This window comes from Herpailurus yagouaroundi, unplaced genomic scaffold (genome assembly GCF_014898765.1).
Source record: "Herpailurus yagouaroundi ecotype Mexico unplaced genomic scaffold, PumYag 195, whole genome shotgun sequence".
Classification (NCBI taxonomy): domain Eukaryota; kingdom Metazoa; phylum Chordata; class Mammalia; order Carnivora; family Felidae; genus Herpailurus; species Herpailurus yagouaroundi.
The window spans coordinates 1,502,550-1,508,979 of NW_024412426.1; the positions used below are offsets into that span (position 1 = coordinate 1,502,550).

Consider the following 6,430-nt stretch of genomic DNA (forward strand, 5'->3'; position numbering starts at 1 on the left):
AAAGAGATTTTGAACAGGTGGGATTCAGTTTTATGCAGGCCTTGGGACAGGACTGCACGAAGATGCCCTAGAGATTGGGTTCTTGAGTTCTCCTCTTGACCTGCATAAGGGCGGGCTCTCTCTTGCTGCACACCAGGAGATCTGCCAGGAAAGCAAATGGAAGTCAGGGTAGCATTCTAGGCAAAACGCGCTACAAGTGAGGAGGCTTCAACTTCCCTTGCCCTCCCAGGGCTTCCAGAGGGCTCCGTGGGAAGAGGGGAGCAGGAAAGGGGAAGGAGGGAGGGCTTGGAGGGGTCACCGCTCAGCAAAGGAAGGTGGAATTACAATAATCAGGGTTGAGAGCCCAACCTCTTTAACGTTTCCCGATGAGTTTGCTGGCTCTTTCTACAATTCCTTCTGCCTCTCCCCAACATTCCCCTCAGACAGGGTAGTGTTTTCCCCCCCCCAGGAATAGAAGGGAAGCAGATCACAAAGCCTCCTGGATTACACAGGCCACTGGCTTCTCACAAAAGAGCAGCGAACTCACTCTGTGCCAAATGCCGGGAAAACCCACTGGTTGGGCCTCTGCTCCGACCCTTGGGCCCCTTTCTACGACTGTCCCTTGAAGGGCTGTCGGCCCTCTGCAGCATTCCAGAAGTGCAGGGCTAGGAAGTCGGTCAGGGCTAAAAGCTCAAAGACCACCTATTGCCACTGCGCACTCGCATGGGTGTGTAAGCACGGGAGAGCCACAGGGCCTGTACTCGCCCAGATAAGATCTGCGCCTTCCCCTTGTCCTTCCCCAAGTCTTTGGGAGACCAGAGCCTTCGGGGCCAGTGCTCAGATAACCTGCAGTGTCCCTCCAGTGACAAGAGACCTCACCTCCCTTTTCTGGTGTTTACAGAACAATAAGAAAGCAAGGTTAGCGTGCAGAAGGGCCTGGCCAGCCCTGCCCCCCCCCCCCCCCCCCCCGCGGGGGGGGGGGGGGGGGGGGGTGGGGGGGGGAGCCAGTTGTCCAAGCCCTCCCTCCATTGGTCGGGCCTAGCAGGTAACCCGAAGCGGCGCCAAGAGGTGCATAAATAAAGAGTGAACCTAGTACCACCTCCTTGGAAGGGGCTGAGTCCTTCTTCACCTTTGCCTTGGAAAAACCAGTTTCTCTCTCCTCTATTGTCTGTTACCTGCTTCTCAAAGTTCAACTGAGCCCCTCCGTAGTCCCAACCCTCTCTTCCAGCCACCTGGGCTCCCTCTGCTCCGGCTCCACTTTTCTCTGCTTCCATATGTTTTTTTTTTTTTTTTTTTTTAAAGGGAGAAGGACTCTTCGGGACTGACCCTCCCGCCTCCCTCAGCAACTGGCCTGCGGGACTGGACGCGACACAGTAAGTGTTTCCTCCTTCTTAGTCCCTGTCCTCCAACCTCAGGAGTGAAAGAGCTCTCCGGGTCTCGGAACTCCTATTCTTCCTCTCATACACATGGGTCCTTAGCCATCTCTTTGTTCTGAATCATCTTATGAGAAATCTATTATTTCTCATCAAGCTCAAAGTAGGCCCTGATAGCTGAAGGTACAGACGTTCACACTGACAGGTGAGTCTGAAATCTGTGATTTGGGGTGCTTTGGAAAACCAGAGCTGAGTGCCTGTACCTGGAAGATCATTGGACAGTAAGAGTAGAGCATGGGCTGTGGAAAAAAGCCAAACTCACTGGAAGTTGATTATCAACGTCTTCCCAAGCTAAAATTGGGGGACTTGCTTCGATGTAGCCAAATCCCCAGCCAGTTCTATGTTTGGGGGATGATTGCCAGTGATCTCAGGCAATCAATGTCATCGATAATGGGAATTGGGGTGGTAAGGTGGGTGCTAAGCAGTTAAGCACCAAGATACAGTTCTGTCTGATTTTGAGATTTATCCAACTAGAGGAATGGGGGAGAGGGGGCTGGCTTTTCAGGGCTGGGCTGGAGGGTATAACGGCTATAAAAAGAAATTCAGGACCTGGTTCCATTGGTTCTCATGTCCAAGTTGGTTTCATTAGGAAGCCAGCTGGGGCACAGTCCTGAGGGCCACTGGGGAGCAGGTGAGCAGTCACTGGATGAACTTACTCAAGCCGAACACATGCATGATTTGCTTCTCTGACCCAGCCCCTCACTGCGGGTGGCCAAGCAGAAAGCACTGGGGTGTCAAGGTGACAAAGGCATGGTGGGCAGAGAATCTTGAACTCTGGGTGTGGGGTCCAGAGTGGGCCAAGCTCCTGATACAGGTTCTGGCTCATCTTTTCTTGTCTCTGCCTTGTCGCAGGTCTGTAGGGCAAGGGTGGATGATAAGAGAAGGGCCTACCTTTTCTGGACTGTCTAATGTCAACGCCACCTCCCATGTGCATGGCCTTTCGCGGTTAAAGTGCTTTTACAGACACTGTTGTCTCCGGAGTATGTACCCTAGAGGCCCAAAACCCCCCACGAGGGTGAGACTGTGCACATTCCAACAGAGGACTTGAAGAATCTGGTGGACCATACACGTTGGGAGGGTAAGAGTGGCATGACGAGGGTCTGAAGGGAGACAAATGGACCCCTTTGCTTTCCGAGTTGGACTGAAATCCAAAGAGAAAGCAGAGAACCCTCCCATTCCGCTGCCTTCTGCCATCATTTATCAGAGTCAGCCAGGCTGGTCTCTTTCTTCCCTTGACTGTGAAATGGGCCACGGGCAGTGCGGGAGGATTACAAAGTCTAGCTAATTCACAAGCAGGGCACGTTTCTCTCTCACGATCGAGAATTGTGAGTATTTGTGAAGAAGGCTGAGTGGGAGAGAATGGGCCAGGCTTCTTCTTGTCGGCACCCAGATCCCTGCCCCCAGCATCCCCTGTATTCACCCTGACCAAGGAAAGCCAGGCCCTTCCTCAGCGACAGAAGGAACACCCAAGCCCTTGTTTAAGAAGAGCCTTTTTTTAGAGGCCCTACACCCAGGGGGCTGGATCTTGGGGGAGGAGCCACATTTTAAGCTAGTGTCTCCCTATATCGGGTCGGAACAAGCCCCAGGAAGAAAGTATTCCAAACAACAGGGTGGATCTGCCCAAACTCACCCAGTCTGCATGTTGGTGCTGAGAACAGCCTTTTATGGGGCTTGCGCTGAGCCACAGGCATGCCTGAACACCGCGAGGAAGAGGCCGGAACAGCAACTAAACAGCAATTGTTGGATGGGCATTGCTTTTAAGAGGATGGAAAGCCTCAGATAGGCTCCAGCCTCCCTGTTTGGTTCAGCCCCTGAAAGCCAGGGCTACCTCCTCTCTCCCCACATCCCCCATCACCATGCCCAAAGATTTTATGCTTGTTTCCAAGCAGATCTGGCAAAGGATGCGGGGTCGCTGGAAAGTAGACATCCTAGATATGTGGGTAGGGGTGAGACCAAAGAGTCTCACCCTCCTCTGCCCACCCCTGCCCTCAGGAGTGGGCCTGGCTCCAACCCCGGCATTCTGGTGTTTCCACAGCTCCTCACCCCCCTCCTCCTGGTTTCACACTGGCAAACGGGCCCACAAAGTACTGTTCCTGCTCTTTGGTGCATTCCGGAAAGGAGTGCCCTTCCCCTGCATTCCGTCACCTTGGGAAGCACGCTCATTATAGATGGATTTTTCCCTAGCAGTTTCAGAGCCCCTGCCTCCCCCAGCCAGGACCAACCACAGTCATGGCACATGCAGGGGGCCCCAGACAAAGGGAGCAGACAACCAGCAGCCCAACTAGGGATCTACAGAGAAGGTTCTCCAGGGACTTGTCTGGGATGACTGCTTTGAGGGCAAGAGGCAGCAAGAGCCCCCCAGCCCAGCAGCCCCAGCCCTATGGCTCAGCACTGTCTGCCTGGGCTGCAGGCAGGCACGGGAGTGTCTAGGTGAGCTGGCTCCTGCGGCCACCCAGCTGCACAGGACCCTGGGGAGGGCTGTGAGTACACACACAGGTCCTCCACGGCTCCCGAGACCGTGTGTCAAAGATCCCTCGGGCCTTTAGCCGAGGCAATAACCCTACACGCAGAGGCCAGGGTGGCCACGCGGCCCACCCTCTGGGAAAAAGAACCCCAGACATTCCATGTGTTTCTCTTGTCCTTCATTCCACCGGAGTCTGTCTCGTACCCAACCAGATTTCAGTGGAGTGAAGTTCAGGAGGCGTGGAGCAGACACCGCGGCAGCAGCGGCCGCAGCGGCAGAGAGGAGCTCCGACTTAGGCAAAGAAAGGCCCAGGGAGGGATGTGAGCGGTGCAGGAGACATCTGGAGCGCATCTCCTCCTGCAGAAGGGGGTGGGGTGGGGGGCGCGATGGGCAGATTGCAAAAAACACCACAGATGGGAGCCGCTTATTCCTCCTTGTCTAAAATTGATGCTTTGCAAATGTGTGTTTTCTGTAACTTACAAATATTAAAAGTTGCCTGCCTGCTGGAAAGCCTGCCTCTGTGATTCATGCTGTGGGGTGCTGACTCCCCCGGCCTTCTAAGTCACCTCCTCTTTGGGCTAGAATGGAGACAGGAGCTTGAACAATGGCCACAGGCTCCTCTCTCCGGGGTGCCCCAGGCTGGTGGCCTGAACTCTGTTTGCAAGCTGCTAGGAGCCCTGCTACCCTCAGCCTCCCCACGGTGCCAGCAGGACCTGCAGAACGGGGTAAAAAACTCGATTAAGATTTGTTTAAACCCATTTATATTGTAATAAAATAAATGTAAATAAGATTTAAGTGAAGGCAGACTGCAGATATTTCAGATGCTATACAAGATATATCTCATATAGTATGGGCGTAAATTCCGCTAAGGTTAATGCACTTAAACATATTTGACACATAAAAATGTCAGGTCCACCATTAATCATTTACCAATTGTAATTGCCTTTATATGGGTCTCTTCTCCCCAAGACATATGCTTAAAACACCAGGCTTGGTAGAAATCTGGGAGGGAAGAAAACAAATAATACTTCTCAGCTGTCAGGGTCTATGATTTGCTTTGATAGATTTAGCGCTGATTTCATTGGCTTTACAAGCCTGTGTGATTTTTTTTTACTTTACATCTCTCCTTTAGGGAAGGAGAAGGTTGTGGGGAGGAGGGAGAGACCCTAAGTCCAAAGAGAGTCCCACCCAGGTATGGAGGAGATGGCCAGGCCTTTATGTTAATTGCCCCTTCCTCGGGTAAACGGGGTCTCCTTCAGGGAGCCAGTCTAGCTAAACAGGCAAATTCTGAACAAAGCCTTGCTCTGACAAGTCTTCAGAAAAACCGGTTTTCACCTCCAGAATGCACCCCAGGCAGCAAAACCCATAGATACCCTGGCCGAGTGGTGCTTTGTCTTAGGAACCACTAGAAAGAAGATTCCAGCTTTGCAGACTACCTGTCACTTGGGTCCCCGAGCTCCCTCCCCCAACCAGTGACCTCAGAGGGGAAAGGCCTCTTCACCCCCCTCCATGGCCTCCCTGGGACTCTGCCCCTGAGGACTAAAGGGTTCCCTGACTGATGGCCGGAGCCCAAAGGAATAAGCATTTCAACAAACTATCTTCCTGCTTCAAGTCCAAATGGATTCAGAACTTTGTTCTTGTCACCCTCACCTCTCCGCTCGGAGCCCTTGGGCAACAGAAGAATGAGGAGGCCAAGCCATGGGCATTTTAAAAAAAAGATGTTTACCCATAAAAATTCTGCAGCGAATGGGGTTGAGGGTGGGGTAGCAGGACACTCAGGCTAATTAACCAGCAAATACCTTGCACTCAAGGTTCTGAAAGAACAAAAGGGGCGCAAAGCAGAAGCGATGTGGCGTTTCCCTTTGCAGCTTGGTTTGAGCCCTATGACCTGGATTCTTTTTAAAGCAAGAGGGGTTGTGAGCGCGCATGCATGCATGTATGGGTGTGTGTGTGTGTGTGTGTGTGTGAGAGAGAGAGAGAGAGAGAGAGAGAGAGAGAGAAACCAACCTTCAACTGGCCCACGTCGGGGCTAGAATTCAAACTGGTGGCCAGAGGGCCTCCTGTCAAACACCAGCCAGGGCATAATGCCTGCACGACAAAGGACAGATGCCTTGCTGGATCCCCACCCCCCAAATCCTACTCAAATGCAGCCTTCACAGCACAGGCACAGGGCCCTGTATTTCTAACACCAAGGTCTACACTGTCCACCTCCCCCTGCCAGCACAGCAGAGACTGTTAATTCTCTACTGCAAACGGAGAAAACCCTGAGCCTGGCCGGGAGCAGCTTGCCAGGGAAGCCAGTGTGTGCCTTGGGCTGGAGCAAACTGCCCCATCCATCTTCCCTGTCCAGCCCCCACTATTTTATGTCTCATATCTCCATTGCAAAGCATGGCTCGCCAAAACACAACACCGAGAAAATGATTTCATCAAAATTCCCTTGCAACAACAACAACAACAAAAAAACAATATTGCCCTGCTTTCTTTATTCATGATCTTTTATTGAAGCGAAAGGCAAATATCACTGAGCCAAACCTGAATAGACAAATATATACAA

General features: G+C 52.4%; 1 long non-coding RNA gene across 2 annotated transcripts; it reads left to right on the forward strand.

Moving 5' to 3' along the window:
* The first annotated feature begins 1,074 nt into the window (after window positions 1–1,074).
* On the forward strand, window positions 1,075–4,386 carry LOC121011718 (uncharacterized). 2 transcript variants are annotated; one of them, XR_005781724.1, is made up of 3 exons: window positions 1,075–1,352; window positions 2,265–2,490; window positions 4,089–4,386. It is a non-coding gene; the product is annotated as an uncharacterized LOC121011718 (long non-coding RNA). The 2 variants fall into 2 exon arrangements; XR_005781723.1 differs by having other exon boundaries at window positions 2,265–4,386.
* The last annotated feature ends 2,044 nt before the right edge of the window (window positions 4,387–6,430 follow it).